At 42.8% G+C, this 15,838-nt stretch overlaps 1 pseudogene; it reads right to left on the bottom strand.

Moving 5' to 3' along the window:
* Positions 96-15,475, bottom strand: LOC18791004 (annotated as a pseudogene).

Below are 15,838 nucleotides of genomic sequence, written 5' to 3'. Positions count from 1 at the left end.
TTTGACCCTACTAGGGTTACATCCTTGTACTATAAATACCTTTTTTTTTGGAGAATGAAATACAACTTGAAAAATATTATACCAATATTGTTTGACTACCTGTGAGCTACAACCACACATGTTCTGCCAACCATCATCTTTTTCAGTGCTTCCTGGACTAAATTCTCTGACACACTATCAAGTGCACTAGTTGCTGTTGATTTCTCCAGAGATACAGGAATAAGTCGTATGTCTTATTCTTCTTCCAAAGGAGGATTAAATAGTACAAAGCCAATTACAAGAATGGAATAAAGGCTAAAAGTCAACTCCTATAAGGAAGCCTCTAACTATGCTAATCTGCTATTATGTACAATTAAGTATATACAAGTCAACACTCCCCCTCAAGCTGGAGAATAGATATCTTGAATTCCCAGCTTGGCTAAAGAAGACTCGAACACCTTGCTAGAAACTCCCTTAGTAAGAATATTAGCAAGTTGATCATTGGTTTTCACGTAAGGAGTGCAAATCAATCCTTGCGATAATTTTTCCTTGATGAAGTGTCTGTCAATCTCAATATGTTTGGTTCTATCATGTTGTATAGGGTTGTGAACATAACTGCCTTATTGTCACAAAATAATCTCATAGGACCCCGAATAGCAATCCTCAAATCTCGAAATAGAATTTTCAACCATAATAATTCACACACACTGTGGGCCATAGCCCTAAACTCAACCTCAGCACTAGATCTAGCAACAACTGATTGCTTTTTACTACGCCAACTGACTAGATTGCCACCCACAAACGTGTAATATCTTGTGGTTGGTCTCCGGTCTGAAACTGACCAGCCCAATCTGCATCTGTATAGGCCTCTATAGCAAAGTTATCGTGCTTTGAAAATAAAAGGCCTTTACCAGGTGCTGATTTCAAGTATCTCAGTATCTTTTCAACTGCCTGCATGTGGACCTCACGTGGCTCGTGCATGAATTGACTGACGACACTCACTGCATAAGCTATATTTGGTCTTGTATGAGCCAAATATATCAACTTCCCTACCAACCTTTGATATCTCCCTCCATCAACAGGTGTATCATCATTTTGCTCTCCCAATCTATGATTTTGTTCAATTGGAGTGTCCACAGGCTTGCATGCTAACATTCCAGTTTCAGTCAGAATATCAAGTACATATTGTCTTTGTGATACAAAGATTCCTTCTTTTGAATGTGCCACTTCAATGCCTAAAAAATATTGTAGAGTCCCCAAGTCTTTGATATCAAATTCCTTGGCCAAATGTATCTTCAGCTTACTGATCTCCTCTATATCGTCCCCTGTCATAATGATATCATCTACATAAGCAATAACAATAGTAATCCTACCATCCCGAGAATGTCGTAGGAACAATGTATGATCTGCTTGACTAGGACGATATCCATACTTTTGCATAGCTTGAGAGAATCTACCAAACCATGCCCTAGGAGATTGTTTTACGCCATACAATTATTTTCTCAGTCTCCATACTTTCCCTTGAGAGATCTTATCTGTACCTGGAGGCATGTCCATGTATACTTCCTCCTCTAAGTCTCCATGGAGGAAAGCATTCTTCACATCAAATTGTTGAAGAGTCTACCCCAAGTTAGCTGCTAAAGATAAAAAGACCCGAATTGTGTTCATCTTTGCAACTGGAGCAAATGTGTCTTGGTAATCTATCTCATAGGTTTGAGTATACCTTTTTGCCACCAACCCTGCCTTGTATCTGTCAACAAAGCCATATGCCTTATGTTTTATTGTGAACACCCATTTGCAACCAACAACTTTCTTCCCCTTTGGCAACTCCACCATCTCCCAAGTAGAGTTCTTTCGTAGAGCTCTCAATTCCTCATACATCGCCTCCTTCCACCTTGGATTATCTAGTGCATCCTACAATTTTTGAGGAACAGATACATAAGACAACTGATAGGCAAATGATTTAAAACATGGGGAGAGATGATGAGAAGACATGAAATTTGAAATAGGGTGTTTGTAATTTGACGGGCAAGAACGAAGTGGTCTCCTTAAGGCAATAGGTAATTCATTATCAATTGGAGGAACAGAGTTTATAGGGTTATTTTCAAGTAAAGAAAAAGAAGGATCAACAAACTCTACCTCTGAATTACCTGTCACCGGGGCAGCAGATTGATCATTTCTCTGAAAGGGCACCTTATCTCTTTTTGTATACACCAAATCATATGGTGTTATACGATGACCCACAGGTGGGAGAGTCAAGGAATTGCCTTCTCTTCCACTATCATTTTTTTCAATTTTTTCCAACTTAAACATTGGCACACCATAAGAATTATCTTCACTACTTATATTCTCCCCCTGAAGAGAAGTCTCAGAATCTAGATGAGAGAAATAAGCATGTTCCTCATGAAAAGTAACATCCTTAGTAACAAAGAATTTTTTGGAAGGAGGATGATAACATTTGCACCTCTTCTGAGTGGCAGAGTAGCCAAGAAAAATACATTTGAGGGAATGAGGGTCAAGCTTACCACTATGATGAAGATGCACAAAAATAATGCAACCAAACACTCAAGGAGGAAGATGATTAACAGTAGAAGGAGAACATGCAGCAGTGAACACCTGAAGGGGAGTTTGAAATTTGAGAACTTGAGAAGACATCCTATTGATCAAATAAGCAGGGGTAAGGACAGCCTCCCCCCAATAAGACTTTGGTACATACATGGAAAGAAGTAGGGAACGAGCAACTTCTAGAAGATAGCGATTTTTTTGTTCAGCTACTCCATTCTGTTGAGGGGTATAGCTGCAAGATCGTTGATGAATAATGCCATGATCCAAAAGATAGGTTTTGAGACCAAAATTGATGTACTCACCCCCATTATCTGAGCAGAAGACTTTAATCTTAGAATTGTATTGTGTATGGATCATTTGGTGAAAGGATTGAAAAATAGAGAAAACTGCACTTTTGTTAGTCATCAAATAAACCCAAGTAAGTCAGGAATAATAGTCAATGAATGTGACAAACCATTTGGAACTGGATAAATTTGACACCCGAGAAGGACCCCAAACATCACTATGGACAAGAGCAAAAGGTGCAGAACTTTTATTAATACTTAATGGGTAAGAAACACGATAATGCTTAGCAAGTTCGCAAATTTCACACTTAAATTGAGAAAGATCAACCAAAGACAATAAGGAAGGAAACAATTTTTGTAAATAGATAAATGATGGGTGTCCCAATCGTTTGTGCCATAACCAAATGTCCCAGGATGAGTCAGTAATGGACTGAAGTGCATGACCTGTGGGGGAACTAGTATAGCCAACTAGGTCATCCAAGAGATAAAGGCCCTCTTTCTCACTACCACGAACAATCGTTGCCCCTATCCGTTGATCCTAAATTACACAATGAGTGTCATAAAAGGTGACAAAGCAATTTAGAGATTGTAGGAGCCTTTTTCTTCCGGCAGCTACAAACGGGCTGGACTACCGTAAATGGCAGATGGATGAAATTGCTCCTTGAGCCTGAGTTCGAAGATCAAGCCCCAAGAATGCTTCGAAAGGACTGAGATGCCTTAGGAAAACACCTTGGTTACCTTCACCAATGAAAATAACAACATCTTACAGATGATTTCTTGAGGCTTCCAGATAAATTTTCTAGCTTTGCATGAGAGGCTTGTGGCATGGAAGCAAAATCAGCATGAGCTTAGCACCAAAGAGGAAAGTATGGCTTCCTAGGAAGAAATGAGAGTGTTTAAGGTGAGGAAAAACAGGTTTGCAGGCTGATTTGGCTGAGAAGAGAGAAAGAAAGAACAATGTTCTTTCGGCAGCTTGACAAAAATTCTATCAAATGTGAAAATGGTCTGTCAGAAGAAGAAAATGGAGAAGAAGAGTGAATAGTGCACGAGATTGTTGGGTTTTTGCTGGCAAGAGAGGAAGCTTGCTCTCTAGGTGTGGGTTGTCTTTGGTTGGGTTATTTTTCTTTGGAGTGATGAGCTATTCTTTTCTCTCTTGTGCTTACCCACATGTTTGGGCCTATGAAATGGGCTTGAGTCCCGAGGCTCCCAAGCAACCCCGGACTTCCATTTCTCGGCCCATCAATGGGCCTCATGATAATTTATTACCATCCATACCACAACCCACTCAAGCAAGCCCCAGGCATCTTGCGTGGCTTGGGCCCACTTCAGCTTGTAGCGTGGCATGTTGCTTATTTGCTTGGCTTGGTATGTGTGCAAAGCGTATATGACGAACTTTCGCTGCCCAAATTGGGATAAGGTATCGCATTAGGCCGAGAATTTATTTGGGCCGAAGCGTGGATTTTTTGGGCCTCAATAGAGATTTAGTAGGCTGACTTATTGACAATAAATGGTTAGACAATCCAGGAACATGGAGAACATTAGAGAGGGACAGAGAATTTGAAAGAAAAACAGAGACTTTACTAACCACAGGAGTGGGTGAAACATCGACAGTGGTAACACAAGTCTTACTAGGGGATGAATAACGAGAGAAGAAATCAAGTTTAGAAGTCATGTGATCAGTTGCCCCTGTACCTATAATCCAAGAGTCCGAGAAAGACTTACCATATGCACTAAGACAACAACCAAAGTTACCTGATGAGGTGGCTAAGGAAATGGAAGCCCCTTTAGATCCTTTATCAGAGAGCAAGCGAGCACACTCTTGAGCGATTTGTTCCATCTGAGCAGAAGAAAGTTGAGATGTGGGTTGGTCATTCTGATCACTAGAAGATGTGTGATAGGCTTTGAAGCTGGAACGGCTCCTTTTTCCGCCTCCTCTCTTGCTGCCTTCAGCTTTTTCACCCTTCTTGCCAGGCCACCAAGGTGGATAACCATTGAGCTTGAAACAGTGCTCTCTCACATGCTTAGTTTGATGACAATAATCACATTTCAAATCATCCTTATCATCAGATTTTGAACTCTTAGCAACATTACCAGATGAGACAGCAGCTGAATAACTAGATTGGTGTACTAGTGGTGCCTAAGACAAATGGTTTGCTGTAGAAATCAAGGCAGACCCTTCTAAAGAGGGTGGCATAACCATGGTAGATCGGTGGAGAGCTTGGGCACGCACATATGCATAGGCTTCACGCAAAGAGGGAAAAGGATCCTTTCCAAGCACCTGTATTCTCACTTGATCCAAATCCAGATTAAGACTAGCCAATAACTCAAAGGTACGTTCCTTCTCGATCCGTTTTTTCAACGCAGCGGTATCGTTAGAACACTTCATGTCCCACGGCTGATAATAATCAAGTTCTTGCCATAAAGCTTGGAGTGAATTAAAATATGTCTCCAACATCTTACGCTGCTGAGTAGTGGCTTGGATCCGACGTTTCAATTCATAAATCTGGGCATCACATCCTCCCTCATAATAGGTTTGAGAAACCGCATCCCATATAGCATGCTCGGAGTCGAGACGCATATAGCCAAGACTAATATCCGGGGTCATAGCCTGGAGAAGCCATGATCTAAGCATAGCATCTTCTTCAACCCATGTTATGAACTTTGGGTCAGTATCATCTGGTTGCTTCTTCTCTCCAGTCAAATATCCAATCCGACCTTTACCGGTAATATATAATCTTACAAAATGAGACCAAGCCAGATAATTGGTGCCATCAAGCTTAGTTGGCAACAACTGGACATTCATCAAATCGTGATGATTGGAATTGGCTGGAAGAGATATAAGAGGCCGAGAATTAGAAGAATTTGTTGTATCTTCCATTAGACCAGGAAAAAATAGAAGTCGGTACTGTCTGTAGCGGTGCGCAGGTTTTGGGTATTTAGGGTATTAGGGATTTCTGGCTAATTTGGAGTAAACCTGTTAAAGGTTTTAAAATTCCTCTCTAGAGAGCTCTGATACCATGTTGATTTCTCTAGAGATACAGGAATAGTCTTATGTCTTATTCTTCTCCCAAAGGAGGATTTAATAGTACACAGCCAATTACAAGAATGGAAAGAAAATAAAGGCTATAAGTCAACTCCTATGAGGAAGCCTTTTTTTTTTTTTCTTTTTTTTTTTTTTCTTTTTTTTCTTTCCGGGTATGAGGAAGCCTCTAACTATGCTCATCTGCTATTATGTACAATTAAGTATATACAAGTCAACAGTTGCTTCATCCAGCAGAAGGATTGTTGGGTTCTTTAGTATGGCTCGTGCAAGCGCGCTCCTCTGCTTCTGCCTTCCTGATAGTTGAACTCCTCTTTCTCCACAGTAAGTTTCAAATCCCTCTTCCATGGAGCTGCAACATAAAAAAATGCATTTTCATTAGGACCCAACAATTAAATGTTGAATGTCTCTCTGTTGCAATGTGGTGTGGAGGAAAATTTATGTAGCCTTACCTTATGAACTCATGAGCATTGGCCATCTTTGCTGCCTTTCATAGACTATGTTTCATGAAATGGGTTCTCTTTGACATAGACTATGGTAGGCAGTTTGAGATGTTAAGCTCTTTAAATTATAGCTCTTGATGTCGCATCCATCTATGGATACCGATCCGCTTAATGGGTCATAGAATCTTTCAATCAAGCCAATGACAGTGGATTTTGCCTGAACCACTCTTTCCCACTAGTGCTATTGTGTCTCCAGCTTGTATTTTGAGACTCAGGCCCTTGAAGATCATCTGGTCAGGCCTGTCTGGGGTAAGAGAATACAACATCTCTTAGTTCTATGTGACCCCTGAGAGCCTTTTTAAAGTTAACCCTTTAAGCTCTTCAGAGGAAATCTCACTTTCTCAGTCTAAGATAGAAAATATTGATTTGATGGTCCTCCCACCTCTTGCTAGATCAGAGGTCATGCTTCCTGTATCTGTGATGCTTTTACTACCAGTTGTTGGTACCGTAACTGACCGGGCAACTAGCTTGGCTAGATCAGCCACGTGTCATGCTTTGAGAGGTAATCACCTTAGCCAAAGAAGCATTACCACAAGTCACAACTCTAAGAAAAGCAAGATGAGTCCCACATCGAAAAACTACAAGAAGTAAAGACTCTCCCTCACCTATAAAAGAAGACCACTCTCCACTTGGAAAGAGGTCTTGGATCCTGACCTTTGGGCCTTGGACTCTCTCTCTTCTGGATCCCAGGACTGGGCTGGGCATCTCACTTGTTATCTTTATATTTGGACCTAACCCCATGTACAAATGTAATCATACATTATTATAATGAAAACATACTTCTCCGTGGACGAAGCCCATTCATTAAGGGTGAACCACGTATATCTTGTCTTCTTTATATTTATCGCTTGCCCATCGCTTGCCCAAATCTTCACACACGTGCTGAAGGTCCTCAACTTCACTCATCATCCACCATTCCACCTCTATCTAAGTTGACCTCCCAAAAAGAGCATCAACAGTTTGTCGTTCTTCCCTTTCTTCATTGCCCTTCGACACCCCTACAATCAACATCACCTAACTTGCTGTCCGACAAGAGTGATGCAGAAGATGAATCCTTGCAATATAATAATCTAGAAGAAGAGGAAATATGTAGGCCACCCTAGCTTTCCTTTACATGCCTTGCCGCTCGGCACCTTTGGTGAATATTGATGAGTGGGCTCCCAAAAGATAAGATCTCCATTTCTCATCTAGTGTCTTTATTTTATTCCCATTTGCCGACATAAATGGTACAAGTCCACTAATCTATTAGCCATTAAGAATGTAGCTACCCTTTTTCATGTCTTGCATGGCTTGCATGGCCAAACCACCATCTCAATTCAAAGTGCCATTCGGCACCTCTTTGAAGAAGAAAGTTTGGGGGCCCTTGTATATTCTACACGTCTTGGGCAAAATATTGGGTACCCAATGCCCACGTGGTTCGCTTCCAGGAGACAAACAACTAGTTGCAAGTGCTGTACAACACCCAATGCCCAAACTCTTTTTAGCACAACCAAATCCAAGTATCTTAGACAAGCTACATCTAAAGCAAATCTCATACACATAAATAGACCCACCATGTCTCAATCAATTGCTCAAGATATGCATGATGTCCAAGTCAAGACAACGGAGGCCACCTCTAATTACATGTATGGGGCATCTATCTATAGTGCTGTGAGACTCCCATGCCTTGACAAATGCCAATCCCAAGTTCTCTTGTCAAAAATCCATGCAGTACCTAACTACTGAATTTATCAAGACACCCACTTTGTCAAACGTCTTACAGAAGACCCAATTAGAGCCCAGACCACTGCTGCGCGGCCCGACTCAAAACAGCAAATTCAAAAATTCTGAACGCAGGACACCCCAAGAAGTAGAAGTAGAAGTTATCGTATCTGAAGCAAGGCTCACGCAAACTACCAAATGGCACCTCATCTGCAGTCGCTCATCTCCAAATTAAAGATTTATCTCATATTTGAGGCACCATGTCACTCTCACCGATCTGTCTAGCCACCTAAAAATTCTCAAGACACCCATAATGTCTTCAACAGAGGAATAACTTGGATCCGGCATGCCGAGGGTACCAATATTCCGCACGGCAATCTCTAATCATATCTCCCAAGGCATCATAGCATTTGAATATCCCCTCTTTTCACCACCCCATTAAGCGGGCAACAGCTTCCGTCCAAAGCTGAAGAAGCAGTTCCAAAATTCCACTCCAAGAGAAAGTGGTGGACCTCACCTCTTGCACATTAGTTACTACAGATTGGTCTCTGAAGCCAATTGACCAAAATTTTCATACAAACATAGAAGAAAACATCAAACTGATTGGCCCGGGCAGCTTTCCTTTGAGATGAGCGGTGCTCAACCTTCAAGTCAAAACTCACAAGACCCGAGTGATAGACTCTTGCCGAACGGAGCTAGTGAGCTGACTGAAGCCAATTGCACAGACCCAAGAACCCTAAACCCTAAAGTTCTCTCGAATTCCTCCGCTCCAAATTTTCGCCAACCTTCACAAGCTCAGCCTCAAAGTTTCGCCAAATTGTTTCATACCCAGCTCCTGCTAGACACAACAATAGACCACTCGATTAAGATTGAGGTTGCTAAACGGGAGTACAATTCAAAATGGCCTTGCCGTGAAAGAAATTTCGAGCTCACAACACAAATCATCACAGTAAGTTCAAACAAGGCAACCCTCCATGTCCGGTGACCTCAATATTTCCCAATTTTCCCACACTTGCTGAACGGCAAGGGTCGAGCAGAAATAAAAGAGCACATGACCAAAATTCAGAGGGCCCAGTCCCGGCTACGAAACTAAAACTCTTTGCCGAAAGCCAAGCCTCAATTGCCCAGCTCTCTTGTGGAACGACAGTAGCTCAGCTCCAAGGACCTTACCCGAAATTCTTCTCCAAACCTGCCGAAGGTGTGCTGCCAAAACAACCCGTGCTGGATGTGTGCTGCCGAACGGTAGGTCCCGTGAAAAATTTCCCTTGAGCAGCCCCCAAATTTCTCCTCCAAATGGCTCCTGCTGTTCGGCAAGGGTTGAAGACACCAGGCCCTGCCGAAAGGTGGGTGTTTCCCAAACTCACAAGGGACACTTGCCGATCGGCAGGTCCCACGCTGAAGGTTCTTGAAAGCTTCAAACCCAGGTGCTGAAGCTGTGCCACCAAACGACAAATCCTTGCTCAAGCCACCTACCGAATTTCAAACAACACCCAGCTCTCACGAAGGGGAGACCTCAAAAAACTTTCAACCATCCCTTGCCATTCGGCAAGGGGAACGTGGAAGCAAGTGGGGACTTACGGAATCAAGAAGGTGCAACCACCCTTGCTGAACCTCCAACACAGAGGCCAGCTCAATATCACCCTCCTTCCGAAGCTGTGACGGGCGAAACCAGCTCAAAATCACTGTCTTGCTGAAGATATTGTCGAAACCCAGCCCTTGCCATCTTGTCGAAACCCAGCCCTTGCCGAACGTCAAGGGCCTTGCTGAAGCAGGCGGACGCACCCACCTCGTGGGTCTTGCCAAAAACGCAAAGGGCTGAACAGAAACAATCGGGTCTCTAATGACCTTGCTGAAGGAATGGGTGCCGAAATCCCAAGGAAATGAATTCGAAACCCTTGCAGAGCAGTACTGCAGCTCCCTTTCAACTTGACCTTGTCGAACGGCAGGTTTGATTAAAGAAAATACGCACATCCCCTTCAAACCCTAGGGCCTTGTTGCTAAAATCTCGAGGCCCAACCTTGGCGAGCTGAAAGCCCAGCTTTTTGTCTAAAAATTCCAAATCCCAGCCTCGTTGCTGAAGATAGAGCCTAGATTCCACCTTTTCCTAAGACTTGCTGAAGCCCAAACTTTTGGCCATTATTCCGAGGCCCAGCCCTTGCTAGCCGAAAGCCCAGGGCATCTTGGTCCCTTGCCGTTTGGCAAGGACCATGCCGAAACAATTTAGACCCCAAGCTGTCCAAAAGAAAAAAAAGAAGCTATTATTATTATTTCTCCAAATAATAATAAAAAAATGTACACTTTCATTTTGCCCTTCAGCACCCTTGGCAACTTCCTTTTTGCCTTCGGCACCCTTGTACCCAAGCCACATTGCCTAGTGACATGCAAACTTTGTGTCGCCTTCGGCAAACTCGTGCCTAGCCACATTGCCTTGCGACATGCAAGCTTTGTGTCGCATTCGGCACCCTCGTGCCTAGCCACATTGCCTTGCGACATGCAAGCTTTGTGTCGCCTTCGGCAACCCCGTGCCTAGCCACATCTTGTGTTGCCTTCGACACTCTCGTGCCTAGCTTGTGCCTTGCCACATCTTGTGTTGCCTTCGACACCCTCGTGCCTAGCCACATCGCCTTACGACATGCAAGCTTTGTGTCACCTTCGACACCATCGTGCCTAGCCACATTGCCTTGCAACATGGTAGCATTGTGTCGCCTTCAGCACCCCCGTGCCTAGCTATATTGCCTTTGGCAACGTCTTGCCTACACACATTGCTTTGCGACATGCAAGCTTTACACATTCGGCACCCTCGTGCTTAGGCACATTGCCTTGAGACATGCAAGCTTTGTACCTTCGGCACCCTATGCCCTTTGACATTTTATCTTGCAACATGCAAGTCTTATGCCTTCGGCACCTTCTCTGCGAGATGCAAGTTTTATATCTTCGGCACCCGCATGCCTAAGCACATTGCCTTGTAATATGCAAGCTTTGTGTCACCTTCGGCACCATCGTGCCTAGCCACATTGCCTTGCAACATGCTAGCTTTGTGTCACCTTCAGCACCCCCGTGTCTAGCCACATCTTGTGTCGCCTTAGGCACCCCCGTGCCTAGCACATCACCTTGCGACATGCAAGCTTTGTGTCACCTTCGGCACCTTCGTGCCTAGGCCCATGGCCTTGCGATATGCAAGCTTTGTGTCGCCTTCGGCACCCCCATGCCTAGCCATATCGCCTTGCGACATGCAAGCTTTGTGTTGCATTCGGTACCTTTGTGCCTGGCCACTTCACCCTGCCACATGCAATTTTGTGCCTTCGGTAACCCCTTAACCTTCGGCACCCTCGTGCCAAGTTCTCTCCCTCTAATGTCCTTCTTACTCGGGGACTTGGGGGACTATGGGTAGTGCATTATACAGACTGGAAGATATACTGTGGTGTTGCTCGGCCAGTGCACTTAAAATTACAAATCCCCAATCAAGAAATACCTTCTTACTCGCGAACTTGGGGGACTACTGTTGGTACCGTAACTGACCGAGCAACTAGCTTGGCTAGATCAACCACGTGTCATGCTTTGAGAGGTAATCACCTTAGCCAAAGAAGCATTACCACAAGTCACAACTCTAAGCAAAGCAAGAGGAGTCTCACATCGGAAAACTACCAGAAGTAAAGACTCTCCCTCACCTATAAAAGAAGACCACTCTCCACTTGGAAAGAGGTCTTGGATCCTGACCGTTGGGCCTTGGACTCTCTCTCTTCTGGATCCCAGGACTGGACTGGGCATCTCACTTGTTATCTTTATATTTGGACCTAACCCCATGTACAAATGTAATCATACATTATTATAATGAGAACATACTTCTCCGTGGACGTAGCCTATTCATTAAGGGTGAACCACGTATATCTTGTCTTCTTTATATTTATCGCTTGCCCATCGCTTGCCCAAATCTTCACACACATGCTGAAGGTCCTCAACTTCACTCATCATCCACCATTCCACCTATATCTAAGTTGACCTCCCAAAAAGAGCATCAACACCAGTGCTCATTAAGACAAAGAAAGCTTGATACATGTCATCTGCGATGCTTCCTGCATCTGCATCTGCATCTGCGATGCTTTTACTAGCTTCTGATTCATTAACCTCCCTCCATACCAGCTATTGCAGCTGTGTTTAAGAATTGGGAGCTGAACAGACAAAAAGCTAAAATCCATGACTGTTTGATGTTCTGCTTTCTGGCCTTTCATTGCAGCTCCAAATTGATTTAATATCCTTGTCTAAGAGGAAAATGCAGTGATAGTCGTGTGGTTGAAAGCAGCTTCACTTGCTAGTTGACTACCCTCAGCCTGTGCTTTCTTTTCTTTTGTAGACATACTCTTCATTAGAACACTCCTTGAATAGAAGCTTCCTATGAGCAAGGGCTGTATTGCAATCATTACAATGGATATCCTCCATGTGACTATTAGTCCAATCACAAAAGCCAGGTAGGCACTGTAGAAAACCTGCACCAATATTGGCATACGATCTGCGGTTAGGGACCTAACCATGTTTGCTTCAGTAGTTAGTCTTGCACAGATGGCAGCAGTTGTGTTCTCATCTTGATCGAACCACCCTATCTCAAAAGTGAGAATCTTTTCAAGCATTTTTGTTCGAACCCTTTTGGATAATCGCTCTCCCATAACTGCAAAATTGTAATGTTGGGGGAGATTGGCAATGAAGCTGAAAACTGCTAGGCTTAAGAAGATGTAGTAGTACATTTTGATGTCTGATTTGATGGTGGAATTTTCTGGTTGGAAGTAAATGGATACAATTGTTCCTAAGAAATAGGTATGAATTAGGTGAACAAATCTGAAGCCAGCACACCCAAGACACCCTAGTATTTCTTGTTTCCACTCTGGTGCATTCATTTGCAATAAACGCCAACGGGAAGAGGAAGGATAAGAACTGTCCGGTAACTTTTTGATGTCAGACTCATCACACTGCTGCATTTCGAATGAGTTTGGAATACTGGGGGAAAATACTGGAATGACTGGATACTCTGGGCTGTTTTGCAGGCTTGATCTCACACTTTTTGGTGTCTGTGGAGTCTGTTGATGCTTCATTTTGTGGTCTATAATGTCTTGTACATTATAGGGAATGTCAGGGCAACCATTGTGCATGGTTTTTTGCTGTAAGCTCCACCTTCTCCATTGTTCACAGGACCAACTCATCGTGAGATCTTATTTCAATCACTCTCCCTGATTGAAGAACAGCTATCAAATCAGCCTCGCAAATAGTGGTGAGGCGGTGAGCTATGACAATAGTTGTTCTTCCTTGTGAAGCTTGGTTTAAGGCTTCTTGTACCATTTTTTCAGATTGAGCATCCAAAGCACTAGTGGCTTCATCAAGCAAAAGAATTTCCGGGTTTCTGATTATTGCTCTTGCTATGGAAATCCTTTGCTTTTGTCCTTCAGACAATTGGACTCCAAATTGCCCAACCTGAAGTGAAAGGTAAAACATTTATAGTCATATATAGCTATAAATAGTACTACTTTTGATGGAAACTTGGAATGAGTGGAATATTGTCGCATACTTAAGTGTCATATCCTTGAGGTAGTTTAACAATTAAGTCATGTGCTTTTGCGCCTTAGATGCACTTAATAGGTGTTCCATTGGAGCTCCTTCCTTTCCGAATAAGATATTCTCTTTTATGGATGTTGCAAAGAGAATTAGCTCTTGATTGACCAGTCCGTCTGGGATCTCAACCATTGCAGTTGAAAGTTCTTTAACTTGTGTCCATCAAGAGGAATGTCTCCATTCACTGGATCATAAGATCTTTCAAGCAAAGAAATGATTGTTGACTTGCCAGAACCACTGCCTCCAACTAGACCCACCATCTTACCAGCTTGGACTTTAAGATTGAGTCCTTGAAGAACTGGGCTATCCGATCTCGATGGGTAGCAGAAATCAACATCTCTAAATTTGATATCTCCTTTCACATATGCTAAAAAATTTCCCTTTTAATCCTTTGAGTCAATAACAGGAATGCGGTCAATCATCTCCAATATCCAGGTAGCAGCGCCTCAGTGATGAAAGAGAGATTTGGAAGCACATTCATTATGGACCTGAAAATACAAGATTGAAGATGTGCGTTGATTCTTACAAGAGTTTTGAACTTAGAAAATTTATTATTATTATTATTTTTTCTTTTTGTTGAGTTTAGGAAACTTACAATCCTCCCATAATCACACAGATTCCAGAAATAAAAACATGGCCACCTTTTTCTCCTTCCCCAGTAACAAGTTTGCAACCAACCCAAGCCTGAAAAGCCCAAGCAGCATAAATCCTTCCCATGCTCCCTATCAGTAATCCCTTTGAGAAACCTTGCTTTATGCCAAGTTGTGTACTTTTTTCAAGAGCAATGTTGAACCTATTTAGTATTTGATGCTCCCCAACATATGAATAAACAGTGCTTGTTCTGCAATACCTCCAACGACCCCATAGGCACCATTTATCTTAGCTCCCAAGTCCTTGAGTACCTTCCGAAATACAAATCCTGGAACGATAAACATGAGTGAGAATGGAAGAGAAACCACTGCCAGTCCCCAAGACAGTACAAATCCAAATGAAAAGCAGATGATAAATTATGAGAGGTGAGCCAGGCAATTCGGTATCTACAAAAACAGAGGAAATACAGGTTGATCAATTCAAGATTACAGAGTGAAGAAGAAGAAGAAGAGCAAGGCCCATAAACAATTGAAAACCTTCTCGGTTATTGTGTCATGGATTAAATGGGCATCAGAAGAGATAGTAGAAATGACTTTGAAGATCATGGAAGAATTAGCTTGTTTGTCAAAGAAGGCAACTTCTTGCCTGAGGACTGATTTGAAGTATTCCATTCTCATGCGAGATGCCTGTCTCTCAGCAGTTCCGGTCCAACAAATTCCTTCTGCAAATCCTGAATGTTGACAGGTCAATAACATTAATCACACAACATTCAAAATGATACAATCAAATGAGTGTTGTTGAAATACATGTTTTCAGGGGTAAAGACTTGGCCACAAAAACCAATAAGGCTCAAAGTTAACATAATACCAATGAAAGCAGATATTCCAACTCCAATTGCAACAAAGAGCAGCCAGAGTGAGTACTGTAAAGAATATGTGTTGCACTTTCTTAGCCATATGAACTGGTAAGACTAACCAAAATTCAATACCTCAGGACAGTTTGAAAGCCATGACAGTTAGTTCCATGATTTTGCATACCTTGTCCACAATGTCACTGGAGAAAGTACCGCCTCCGTATTCGTTGATCACACGGCTGAGGACCAGCATCATCAACGGTGTCATCAACCCATCTCCAGTGCTACCCAGAGTCCCCAAAACCAATAATAACTTGTCCACACCATCTGCATACCTGAAAATTCCACCTTTCTTCGCCATCTTACAAGCTGCTGCATGCAGGACAGTGACACTTACAAAGAGAAATAACCTTAAGTCTCCATCTTATGAAATTTCATGCCACCATGCAATTAACATTAGGCTTTATTGTCATGAGATGAGATAACATTAGGCTTACCTTCTTGTATTTTCTGACATTTTAACTTGTGATATGAAATATATTTATACTAGGGGTAGGCACTCAAACCGGCGAACCGGGCGAACCGGAAATCAGAACCGAACCAAACCGAACCAAACCGAACCAAACTGGAAAAAAACCGAATTGACCAAAAAGTCAAAAACCGAACCGGACCGGTTTGGACCGGTTCCGGATCCGGTTCCATGTCTTCAAAAACCGAACCGGTG

The sequence above is a fragment of the Prunus persica genome, chromosome G1 (genome assembly GCF_000346465.2).
Source record: "Prunus persica cultivar Lovell chromosome G1, Prunus_persica_NCBIv2, whole genome shotgun sequence".
Classification (NCBI taxonomy): Eukaryota; Viridiplantae; Streptophyta; class Magnoliopsida; order Rosales; family Rosaceae; genus Prunus; species Prunus persica.
The sequence above is the reverse complement of the archived record's forward strand: the minus strand, read 5'-3'. Positions and strand labels throughout refer to the sequence as shown.